The 13240-nt window shown below is 52.7% G+C and overlaps 1 protein-coding gene across 1 annotated transcript in view; it reads right to left on the bottom strand.

Annotated features, from left to right (window-relative positions):
• Positions 1-13240, bottom strand: part of USH2A (usherin) — a 571967-nt gene that overhangs the window by 345675 nt on the left and 213052 nt on the right. The gene's annotated exons all lie outside the window — the stretch shown is intronic.

The raw sequence follows: 13240 nt of genomic DNA, 5'->3' as shown, positions 1-13240 counted from the left end.
AGCCCATAGAAAATACATTTCATTCCCCAAGCCAAAATCTTAAGTGAAATAAGATCTGTGACAGGGTCAGGCCAGATGGCTATAGGAGAGTAATAGAAGGCAGATATGTTAGCCCCAGACTAAATAGGTCCCTTTTCCCTGGGTAAGGTAACAGGGATGTTTTTTTTTTTGAAACAGAAAAGAAGTTTATTTGTAACACTTACAAAAATTACCAAAGGAAACAAAACAAACTATGCAACAAAACAACGCAAACAGAAGGTATAACACAGAAGCTTTCAGGAGGGAGAAGTGTTCAGGCTAGCCTGGGCCCAGAGCGGGGGGGCTTCCTCGACACTCGTGGTCTTCCACCCTCCTGAGTTACCTGGTGGCCTAGAGTGGGGGGGCTTCCTCGACACTCGTGGTCTTCCACCCCCTTGAGTTACCTAGTGCCGCGCCCAGTGTCACCGATTATCCCTCTCCTGAGAGTGCCCGGCAAGATGGGCACAGCTGCGGGGTGGGCGGTTTAGGGATGGGGGGGTAGACACCCATGTATTATAGGACCCCTCCTAGATGACAGTAATGATGGTATCCACAGCGGCAACGGCTGGGGCTGGCATCTCTCGCTCTTCCCCTCAATTAAAGGGTCAGACGGAGGGAACCGGACGGGGTCACCGAGCAGAGAACCCCGGACAGCGCCCACCGCTCCTCGAAGGCGTCAAGGGAGTCGGTGGACGCTGCCCAGAGGAACTCCGCCCGGATACGTGAATGTACTGAGGATCGGAAAAAGGCCCTACAATCGCAGGACGCTTCATGGGCCAACCTCCCCTCTCTGGTTTTATAAATGGCTGTTTTAGCCAAGGCTAGGAGGAGGTTAACAGGAGGTCTCGCGATTTTGTGGGGCCACGGATGGGGAGTGTATAGATAAAAAGGTGAGGGGAGAAATGAAGCCAAAAGCGCAATAGAATATTTGTGAGGAGCCGGAAAAGGGGCTGCAATCTGGCACACTCTAAATATACGTGCGCCAGGGTTTCCCTCACATTACAGAAAGGGCAAGTATGCGGGATGGGGGTATACCGTGTCAGAAACATGCCCGTGCTCACAGCTCCGTGAAGGAGCCGCCAACTGATGTCCCCGACGGGCCTCGGGACCAAGGTGGAATACAGGCTGGCCCACCGAGGTTGCTCACCCTCCAAGGGTGGCAGGAGGTCCCGCCACTTTGTATCGGGGTGGGACACCGGGGTGTGGGCGTGAAGGGTGTGAAGCGTGAGTGTGTATAAATAATTCTGTGGTGCGATTTGAAAACTGACCAGCAGCAGTTCATGCAGCCGGCTTGCAGTGAAAGGGTGAGGGGTTTGTTGGGATCGGCACGGTAGGGGCCCAATGGAAAGGTCCGGCGGGCCTGGGGTAGAGGATGGGCGGGGTGCGCCCTCGCGCAAGGCTCGGTTGACATAAGCCCAAGCAGCGGGGGTCAAGGCAGCTTTCACCTCCTGAAGTACGCGCCGGGGGGGGACGAGGGCTGGAGAGCCCCATGCGCCGAGCAAGCGTCAGAGGATCCAGCCAGTCTCTCCGGTCATAGTCCAGGAGGTCTCCGACCCTCGTGACTTCCGCTAAGACCAACCTCTGGCACACCGAACGGGACTCCGCCACCTGCACACGGAGTTGGGGATTGCTCTGTGAGGAGATCTGCTCCCACGGTGGCCGCCACGGACCTGGTCGTTAGAAACAGTTTCCAGGTCCGGAGGAGGTCCTGGTAGAAGACCAGCAGCCCGGAGAGGTCTCGCGGAAAACCTCTCGGACAAAGATAAAAGAGCTGCTGGTCGTATCGGAGCCCTTGGAAGCGGCACAGGAAGGCGTGTGCCAGTATGCTCCACGCCGAACTACTTGCACTATAAAAGAGCCTCTGCACGGCCTGGAGGCGGAAAACGCGGACCTGAGTGTACAGACACTTCAGGCCCTGCCCTCCTTCCTTCAGGGGTAAATGAAGAACTCCAACAGGGGCCCAGTGCATTCCTGACCAAAAGAACTCTAGAATCAATCTCCGGAGGTGGGTCAGGAAACCCAGGGCCGGGGCCAGGGTGTTGAGCCGGTACCAGAGCATGGACAGGACTAGTTGGTTAAGCACCAGTGCTCTCCCTCAGAGGGAGAGACATCAGAGTAGCCTCGTCCATTTCCGGATCCGCTGTATCACCCCGCCCTCTAAATTTTGCCAGTTCTCCGGCGGGGAAGGGTGCATGGTGGAAAGGTAAACGCCGAGATAGAGCAGTGGACCCGCACTCCACCGGATGGTCTGAAGCGCGGGTGAGAGGGAGCTTACCTGCCACCAGTCCCCCACCACCAAGCCAGAGCTCTTGACCCAGTTGACTTGGGTGGAGGAGGCTGCCGAGTAGGTGGCCTGGCAAGCCTCCACTCGCACCAAGTCGCCCGGGTCCTGGACCACGAGGAGTACGTCATCGGCGTATGCCGACAGGACCAGCTGCAGCTCCGGCTCCCGCAGCACCAACCCTGTCATCCTCCTGCGGAGGAGACAGAGGAAAGGCTCAATCGCCAGAGCATACAACTGGCCCGAGAGGGGCACCCCTGCCACACTCCTCGCCCGAAGCTGACTGGTTCAGTCAGGGTCCAGTTGAGCCTAACCAAACACTCTGCGGAGGCATACAGCACCCGGAGAAAACTCACAAACTGAGGTCTGAATCCAAACGCCTGCAGAGTGCTCAGGAGGTACCCATGGTCTACTCTATCGAACGCCTTCTCCTGATCAACAGACAGGAGGGCGAACGACAGACCATCTCGCCGCCCGAGTTCCAAAAGGTCTCGGACTAGAAAGAGGTTGTCAAAAATGCTGCGACCCGGGACAGTATAGGTCTGGTCTGGGTGGATCACGTCCGCCATCACGGACCCTAGCCGCAGCGAGATTGCTTTCACTACGATTTTGTAATCCGTGCTAAGGAGTGAGACGGGACGCCAGTTTCGTAAATCGCGGAGGTCCCCCTTCTTCGGCAGCAAGGTGAGCACCACTCGCCTGCACGACAGAGGGAGGACCCCGCTCTGCAAGGACTCAGCCCAGACAGTGACTAGGTCTGGGCCGAGATTGTCCCAGAATGCGCGGTAAAACTCCACGGTCAGCCCGTCCATGCCCGGAGATTTATTGGTGGGCATGCGACGGAGGGCTTCCGAGAACTCGGCCAGGGTGAGAGGCAGCTAGAGTCGGTCTCGGTCGCCCACGCTGACCGTGGGGAGTTCCTCCCAGAGCACCCCGCAAGCGCCAGGATCGGTCGGATCCGGGGAGAAAAGGCTTGTGTAGAAGTCACGGGCCCTCCCACACATCTCCTCCGGATCCGTGAGGGGGGTGCCGTCTTCCGCGAGAAGGCAGGTGATGTGTTTCTTGGCCCCCCTCGTTTTCTCCAGGGCATAGAAGAAGCGGGAGCCGCGGTCCATCTCCCGAAGGAGGCGGATGCAAGACCGAACAAAGGCACCTCGGGCCCGGTGGTCCTCGAGGGCCCGGAGCTCCTCCCGCTTCTGCCGGCACGCTCCGCAGAGGGACGGGTCCTCGGGGTTGGCGGCCAGGCACCTCTCCATCTCTAAGACCTCCCGTTCCAACTGCTCTATCGCCGCATTTCGCCGTCGGCTGGTGCCCCAAGTCTAATCACAGCAGAAGAGCTTGGCGCGCACCTTCCCGAGATACCACCATCGCCGCACTGAGGGAAAGGCACGCCACTGCTCTCGCCAGGCCAGCCAAAACTCCCGGAAGGACATCACAAAGCTCTCGTCCTCCAACAGGCTGTTATTAAAGTGCCAATAGGCCGGCCTCGGTCTCTCTGCACGGAGGGAGGCCGTTATGGTGACTAAATGATGGTCGGAAAACTGGGCCGGCCGAATGGCGGAGGAGTGGGCTGTGAAAGATGGAAACGGGATAAGTAAATACGGTCCAACCGAGAGTGGTGTGACCGATGGGCCTCCACCCGGACAAAAGTGAACGTGGAAGTGTCATCTGGGTGATGGTCACGCCAGACGTCCACTAGGGAGTGATGTTCGACTATTCCTCGGAGAATGTTCGCGGCGGCCGGGCTCGGCTCAGCCCCTGAGCGGTCCTGTTCCTCGAGGGTGGTGTTAAAGTCCCCTCCCAGGACCAGGCACTCATGCGAATCTAGGGTGCCGAGAAAGTCGGACACCCGCTGATAGAATTGTGACCGCTTTGGGCTCGTTTGCGGGGCATAAATGTTAACAAGGTTGACCACGAGCCCCTCCATACGGACTCGAAGGTGCAGCAGGTGGCCTGGCACGGCCTCAGTGACCCCTAGCACCTCAGGCCGTAGGTTGGGGGAGAACAGGGATGCCACTCCAGCTTGCCAAGTCATGAAGTGGCTAAAGTATACCCCGTCCCCCCACTCCAGCCGCCACCTGTCCTCGGCGGTTGGGTCCGTATGGGTCTCCTGCAGGAAAACTACAGACTACCCCCCTTCCCGAAGGTAAGAGAGAACCTGGGACCTGCGGAGAGCCATCCTACAGCCCCTGCTATTCAGGGTTGCAATAATAAGAGGCGTCATGCGGAGGGCTGGGGGTATGGGGGTTTCTTGTTGGTGGGGGTGTTCGTGGCCCCCGGCGGGTTGTGCAGCAACCCGTGACCCATCCCGTGGATGAGTAGATCATTTCGGAAGCCACAGGCCAGCTTGTAGGCCGCAGCACCACGCTTTCCTTGCCCCCTGCCCTCCTGTATAGGGGCCCTTGTGGCCTGGAGGATTTGGTCAAAGTCCCCCCATAGCTGAAAAGCCAGCTGTACCCTACTGCGGGTGCCACGGGTGTGTTCTAGGAACTTCCGTAGTGCATGCTGCAGCTCATGGGGGGGTGGGGATACAATTTCCGGGGTATTCGCTGGTGGGGCTCTTAATGCAGCCTCGTGGTCCGCTAAGGCGGGTAGACAGGGTGTGGACCACCGACGGGGCGTCTGACAGGCTGGGGTTATTAAATCCATTTCACGCCTTGGGGTGGAAGGGTATGGCAGGGAAAAAATTGCAACTCCTAATGGGTCGCGACTAGAAAGTGCAAAGATTGCTCCCTGGGGGGAATCTGCAAAAGGCGGGAAAGAAATAACCCCAGGGGCGGCATTAGCATTGCAGGAGGAGGGGAATTGGGCAGGGACAGGGGTGGAGGCGGGGGCAGAGGTAAGGCTCTGGACTTCATGAGGTGAGCAGCTAAAAGAAGGTGCCTCCTGAGCAGAGTCGAGGGTTAAGGGGTAAGGGAGGGGGCTCCCAGTGACGCTAGGCGCTGGCTCCGTGGTGGTCTTGGCGGCCATGGCATCAGGTGGTGGACCACCTTCTGCGGTGCGCTCACCCGGGAAGGCAATTAGCGGGAGGGAGCATGGGGAAAGGGGGGCTGGGGTGAGGCTACCCAGATCAAGGCCAGCCAGCAGTAGATCATCTTCTCCCTGGGTGACCGGGGTCAAATCTAGGGCCTCAATCTCCGCATACACGGAGGAGAGGCCAACTCCTGCTACCCTGGGGGCCTCTCCTCTAGGGCCCGCCTCAACGGTCACCTCGGGGTTCGCGGGGGGTTCGGGTAGTATCCGGGCAAAAGGAGCTTCCTCAGGGGTCTCGGAGGGGAGGGTCTCTCGTGGAGGGGGGATTCTGCCCTCCAATGCCAGTCTGTCTTCCCCTCCCGACACCAGCGGATGGATCTCACTCGTGGCCGTGGCGGGAGGCTCGATAGCAGTGCCTCCCTTCCTGGTCTTCTGGGGGGCTTCCGCATCGGATGGGTGCAGCGGAACTCGAGCCTTCCGCTTGCCTCGCTTCCCCTGGACTAGGGTCCAGCCCTCCATAGCGTCATCTGGGGGTTGGTTAGCAGGGGTCGTGTCGGCGGGCAGAGGCGATGGTTCAGGGGTTCAGGGGGGTAACGGTAAGGCAGCATGAGGGGCGGGGGGTTCTCCTTGGGGCGGGCCCTCTCCTATACCTGGTAATATCTTTGCCACACCCTCCTCCATAGGCTCTACCAGATTGGTAATAGCAAGGGTGGGACTCCCTTGCTCGCCTGGGCGTTATAAGGAAGGTGTTTCTTGGCCCGGATGGGAGCAGCGGTGGATTGAGTAGGAGGAGGGTTGGTTTCAGGTGCCGGGCGGCCAGGGGCGTCGGCAATGACGAGGCCGATGTCCTGCCGGGTCTCGGGTGCCCTTCCCCCCTGGGCCAAAGGGCAGTCTCTGCGGACATGCCCCACTGAGCGGCAGAGGTAGCACCGGGCCTCTCCGGTGGAGTAAAAGACCAGATAGCGGGCTCCTTGGTAGGGGACTAGGAAGGACACCTCGAGTGCCTCTCCATCACGCACCGCCGCCGGCGGTAGAAGCTGCTCTTGCCGGCGGAACGAAAGGATGTGACGGAGGGTGGGGTCCTTGCAGCCCAACGGGAGAGGGCTGATGACAGAGACAAGTTTTCCCAGGGTGGAGAGAGCGGGTAACAGGGCAGCACTGGGTAAAAAGGGAGGAACGGAGGTGAGGACGAGGCAAACGCCCAGGTCTTCTAGCAGCTCTAGGGGGACAAACACCCCCCCCACCGCCAGGCCCTTCTCCACCGCCTCCTGGGTGGCAGCCTCTGAAGCTAAGAAAAAAACGACCTTCCGATACATTTTGGAGGCCACCACAATAGCCATGGGTCCTACCACCTTCGCCAACGCCTGCACGTATGTCTCCACGTGGGGCGAGGCGGGCACCAGGAGGCAACGGACACCATGCCTCCTGGTCAAGGTGGGGAAGGGGCCCCGGCCTCTGGTGATGGTAGCGGAGGCAGTGGGTGGGCGAGATGATGAGGCAGCAGGCAGGGGGGAGCCTGCCACCGCCTGGGCATACGTCCTGGGGGCCGGGGGAGGGACGTTCACAGAGCTGGGGGAGGGAACAGCAGCGGGGGGTGCCACGGTCGATGACAAGGCCACAGCGGTGGGGGCAGCCCCTGCCATGGAGGGCCTAGTCGTTTTAGCGGGGCCCCTTCCTTTCTTCCCGCCCTGGCCTTTTCGGCCAGCTGGGGGGGGTTTCCTAGAATCTGGGGGGGCGGTGGACATAGCAGTGGCAGTAATCGCCCCGGTGCCTCCTGCTGCTGGTGCCCCAGAGGGGGCGGCGGCAGGTATTTTGACTGTGGTGGGGGGGGAGGGGGGATTGGGTAGGGGGGGAGGTGAGGGAGGAACAACTGATATTGGTAAAGGGGCCTTGCCCCTCTCATTCCCCGCCATTGTGAGCTGGGAGAGACGGGGAGACACCGGAAGGAGGAGGGGGAAGCAGATTAACCGCTCCTCCCTGCTGGGCTGCAGGCGGAGGAGTGGTACCAAATGGGTTGGACAGGAAGGGGGGAAAAACAGGAATCGGGGTCCGGTGATAGGGGCAAGCTGTGGGATAAACAGTCCCGGGGGGGTGGGGGGGGGTGGACCCACGCACGTTTGTCCAAAGAGTCTCATTTGGTTGGCTGTTATGTCCGGTCCGAAAGGCAAAGTTCAAAGCAAACAGCTGGATCTGAGGCAGATGGCAGGTTGCCAGCAGGGACGGACGGCGGGGGGGCCGTGACAGTTGTAATAATGTTGGGGTGAGGGACCGATGGATTGGGGGCAGCTCTGTGCCACACCCCCTGTGCCACCACAAACGCAATTAAGCCACAGTCAAACTCCCCCCCACGAGAGTATAATTCAAAAAATTACTAAGTCTTACGGCCCCCTCCACGATGATTTGTAGCTTCCCTGGGTGATTTCTTCTGTCTGCTATCTTCTTCTTCTCCAGCTGTGTTGGCTGTGTTCCAAGGCTTTCGGCAGGCCGAGAAAAATTGCAGAAATAAGCTGACAGCAAAATGGCTGGGTCTGGGGACTTCCACTCCCCGCTCCGGATAGCGGGTCGGCAATCTTCCCCCCCTCCTGCGGGGGTTTCAGCTGAGGCAAATAGCTGCGCCCGGGAGCAGGCGTGGGGGAGGGGGATGTGCTGGCGGCAAGTTGGCAGCTGACCAGCACTCAACGGCAGCAGAAAACGGCAGAAAGACAAAACAAAACGAAAAAGCGTCTGGCCCGGTCGGGGGGGAGAACTAAGGCAGGCTCAAAAAGTAATAAAAATCCAGGCCAGGGGGCTTTAGGAAAGAATAGAAAGCAGATAGCTGAGGAGCAAACAAAGGACGTTCCGTTTCCCAACAGGGAAGGTTCCAGAACAATCAGGAACCTTCTGGAGACAATTAAGACAGAAAGGCTGATTAGAACACCTGCAGCCAATCAAGGAGCTGCTAGAATCAATTAAGGCAGGCTAATCAGGGCACCTGGGTATTAAAAAGGAGCTCACTTCAGTTTGTGGTGTGCGTGTAAGGAGCAGGGAGCAAGAGGCACTAGGAGCTGAGAGTAAGAACGCGGACTGTTGGAGGACTGAGGTGTACAAGCATTATCAGACACTAGGAGAAAGGTCCTATGGTGAGGATAAAGAAGGTGTTGGGAGGAGGCCATGGGGAAGTAGCCCAGGGAGTTGTGGCTGTCGCACAGCTGTTCCAGGAGGCACTCTAGACAGCTGCATTCCACAGGGCCCTGGGCTGGAACCCTGAGTAGAGGGCGGGCCTGGGTTCCCCCCAAATCCTCCCAGCTCCTGGTCAGACACAGGAGGAGTCGACCTGGACTGTGAATTCAGAAAAAACGGCCAAGCTGAGGGCTGCCGTGAAGCTCCAAGGCAAGCAAATCTGCCAATAAGCGCAAGACCCACCAAGGTAGAGCAGGAACTTTGTCACAGATCTTAAAATATAAAATAGGAAGATCTATAAAAATATACATCTTTAACATTCTTCTGGAAAAAGATGCACATTTTTGAGAAACAGAATACCAACAATCTCTCACATTAAAGTATTTATATTTTGATTGCACTTTAGTAACAATTACTCCAAGTGTCCAAAAAATGCTAACCTACCCCACAATAAATGTGGTTCTTGAAGATGCTGTAGTCAGTGTGGATCACATGCATCTCATTTGTGTAAAATCTGGGGTCTTTTGAACAGCTATGTCAATTGAGGCTGCAAATGCACCCTGTGCCTCCTTGTGTTCCTATACAAGGGCATAAAGGGTAGAGCAGCTATGATACTCCCTCAATGATATCATAATTTGAAGCTCTCGGTAAATGAAAAATCCACAAAGAAGGTACACTGGGCAGGTCATGGGATTGACACTGACTACAGAATAGAACCACAGTTACTGTAAGTGACTGTTCTTTTGTCTTTGAGTATGAGTCAGTGTGAAAGCTACTGCAGCTGACTGGCAAGCAGTAAACCCTCAGAAGGGTGGGAATGAAGAGTTCAGCTGCATCAATCAAACAGTGATTGAAGTACTCCTCTCCTGAACTTGGCATATGACCTAGCAGCTAAGGTGCAGGTATAGTGCTTGACAAAGGTCAGTGGGCTCCACATTGCCGTCTTACAGACTTCTGATGTTAGCACATTCCTGAAGCAGGTGGAGGATGTTTGTTCTGTGGTGGGGGGAGCCTTGATGTTCCGTGGGAGAAGTACAGCAGCTAGTTGGTAACACAGTGAGCTACACTGTGTAATCCATTTCTATATTCTTGTTGATGAAGTGGCCTGACCTTTAGAATGCCCAGCTGTGGCTAGAAATAGCTAGGGTGACAGTCTGAACAGTTTGGTCCTGGCAGTGTAATAAAGCAAAGCTCTAGATACATCTAGTGTATGCAGTTTCTTTTCTCCCAGTGCAGAGTATGGCTTCAAGAAGAAGACAGGTAGGTTGACTGACTGGTTTAGATGAAATTCTGAGACCACATTAGGAATGAAAGGAGTGGGGGCTGAGTATCACCCTGTTCTGTGCAATGGCATATAATATGGTTCAGCCAGAAATGCTTGAAGCTCAGTCACTTTCCTGGCTGACACAACATCAACTAGAATATGGCATACACCATTCTGAAATGAGGCTTCAAGACTACCTCTTATTCAGACTGCATTATTCCATCTGTTACAGTTTGTTTAGGAAAAGAACTGACTGCATATAATAAACATAATATAATAAATATTAATCCATGGTGAACAGGAAGAGACCCCATGTAAAAGAAAAGGAGATTTGTGTTATCATGCCATGTACCTGCCCAGCTACAGACATGTCCATCTCCAATACAGAATCCATAATGCAGGTAAGGGTGATGTGTGATTGTAATGAGGCGCACGCCGTGCCCCCTCTGGTTCGGCCCTTCTTCCCCTCTTCTCGGAGACTCAGTGACACTTCAGGCGGGTAGAACACCCGTGCTCTTTATTTGTGATCAAGTCCCCACCACCGGTTTCCAACTATATACAGGCTTTTTATAACAGCTTGGCCTACCACAGGCCTGGCCAGCAACAAACTAGGAGGTTCCCACCTCCATTTGAGACTGACCTTCCCCTCCTGGTCTCTGCCCCCACATCCCTCCACTTCCTCCCAGCCTGATAGCTCCTGCTAACGAGGCTGGCAGGTGTGGTCAGTTATGGGGCAGGCATCAGGCTATCTTCCCAGCCCCAATCCAATCCCCCTGATTGGGACTGGAGTGGCAGGAGCTGATTAAGGCCTCTCCAGCAGCACCCTGCGACAGTGATCCATGTAAAGGAACAAGTCAGGAATACCATCATACCCAAAATGGTACCCTGGCAAAGTGCTGGGACTTCTAACCTATTTTCCAGCGCAAGTTTGTTCTGATAAAGGATCCCAATGACAGCACCATCATTTACGAGCAGCGTGCTATAAACCTCACTTCTACTCAGTGTTAACTTTTTTTGTGAGCTTAAATACACAGAGAACACTTCTGACATCCTTATGTATGTTTGTAACATCAGACTGCAAGAGACTAGAAAATGTACTCTGTACATAGCACTCCTTGAGGTGAGGGGATGAGGTGAGATGAAAATTGCTAATGGAGGCAGGGAAACATATTCAACCACACATTTCAGTGCAGTAATAACCAACTGAGTTGTAACACCTAAATTGACTAAAACGGAAAGTGACTTTAGAGGGGAAATTATTTTTCTCTTTGCTTACTTTGTGTATTTGACAGCGCTTTTTGTACAGTTGTTTCCTCTTTATAGTCAGATAATAATATTTATCTATTTCTGTGGGACTTCCACACAAAAGGGGAAAGAAAAACACTTAAAAATAAGAAAATGTGGCTGTAAAGGCACAAAAATGGTCAGGGGCAAGCATAATACCCAAAATTAAATTTAAAATTGGGAATAAGTCCCTTTAGTTGCTGTTTTCCTTTGTAAATTAGAAATATCCTAAAAATCAACACAACAAGGTGCTTTTTGTTGCTGTTTTCTAATTTATGACAGAAGTTTAAAGGGGAAAGTTTTAAATACATATTGGTAAGTGAAATGACAACTGACAGAAAATATGATGTATACAGTGTTGTTGTAGCTATGTTGGTCCCAGGATATTAGAGAGACAATATTAGAGAGATATTACTGGACCAAATTCTGGTGGTGAGAGAGACAAGCTTTTGAGTCTTCTTCAGATCTGGAAAACCAACTCAGAGCCTGTCTTCATTACCACACTAAATCAGTGCCGCTGCGATTGACGGAGTGGCGTCAATTCAGCGCATCTGGTAAAGATGCGCTATGTTGACAGGAGTACGCTCTCCCATCGACGTAAGTAATTCACCTCAATGAGAGGCAGAAGCGTCTCCCGTCAACATAGCATGGTGCAGACACTGTGTTAAGTCAATGTAAGTTACTTCACTCCGGGGTGTTTTTTTCACAGCCTGTGCGACGTAACTTACATTGACTTAAGCAGCAGTGTAGACAAGGCCTTAGAGTGTCACAGCTAGACACAAGGTGGAACAAATGGTGGTGGAGACATAATAGGCATTAATGAAATGATGGAATAACAAAAATTAATAAGATACTGTAATGTCTGGATATAAAACTAGGTAGGGTAAAACAAGGAGGGTAGAATGGATCATAGAGATGTGAGGACTAGCACAACACCCCAAAAAGAATTCCTAGAATCTAGTGAGATAATTCTGAGTGGAAAGAGCCACATAGTTGAATCTGTATGGCTACAAATTCCAAGTCATGAAAATACAAACATACTAGTACGATTATACTACCAGCCTCCAGATCAGGAAAAGGATACTGAATTAACCCTGTTGAGACAGATCAAGGGGGCAACAAAAGCTAAAAAAATAATCATAATGGGTGATGCAAACTTCCTACATATAAATTGATTAAATATAACAATGGGACAAAGTATAGTGAAGCAATTTATTCTCACCCTAAATGACCACTTCTTGGAACCGTTAAGAGAAGAGATCATTCTCAACCTAATCCCATATAACAAACAGGAGTTGATTCAAGAAGTAACTGTAGTTGAGCGGCCAAGTAACAGTGACCACAATGAAACTAAGTTCAACATCCTTGGAGCAGTAAAGGTACCAAAACCCACGACTGTGACATTAACATTTAAAAACAAAGATACAAAATATAAATAATAAATAAATAAGGAAGCATGGCAAAAAGGCATCTTTGTTCAGTTCTCGTCACTCTATGTGAAAAAGGATATAGCAGAGATAAAGGAAGTTCATAGATGGCCAATGTAAATGACTAGAGACATAAAAAACTTCTCTGTGAAGAGAACTGAAGAGACTGGGGAGGTTTTACTGTACAGAGGAAACAAATAAGGGACATGTTATAGGTATAAAATTAATGATGGTGTGCAGGAATTGGATTGGGCTCTTCTGTTCACTTTCGTTCATAATACAAGAACAAGGAGAAATTTCATAAAATTGAAAGGCAGTAAATTTAAAACTAATAAAAGGAAATAGTGTTTCTCACAATACACAATTTACCTGTAGAACTGAAGAGTTTAACAAGACTAAAGGACTGGACTAAAAAAATCCCAAACAGAGTTTTGAAAAAGAAGTAATGCTTCACAGCATAAACCAGCTTCTACCTAATGGAGGTTAGGAAGAAAACTTCGCTATAGGCAGATAATTCCATAGCTGCCCGCTGCAGGTTTTCTCCCCGTACCTTCCTCTGAAGGCCACTGTTGGAGACAGGATAATGGACTAAAATGGTCCATTAGTCTGATCCAGTGTGGCAATTCTTATATTCCTATTAAAAATGGATAATTATTGCTAGTAAGAAAAAAAATTCCTGATTATGATGATCTATTAGGGCGTGGAACAGTTTCCTTAGGGAAGTGATGGAACTCTTGTAACTTGGGATAGTTAAACTGAGCTGGATAAAGTCCTTGTAATGTAAATATACAAAAGAGAATAATCCCACACTGTCAAGGGAATGGACTTAATATA

This window comes from Lepidochelys kempii, chromosome 3 (genome assembly GCF_965140265.1).
Source record: "Lepidochelys kempii isolate rLepKem1 chromosome 3, rLepKem1.hap2, whole genome shotgun sequence".
In the NCBI taxonomy this organism is placed as follows: Eukaryota; Metazoa; Chordata; order Testudines; family Cheloniidae; genus Lepidochelys; species Lepidochelys kempii.
The sequence above is the reverse complement of the archived record's forward strand: the minus strand, read 5'-3'. Positions and strand labels throughout refer to the sequence as shown.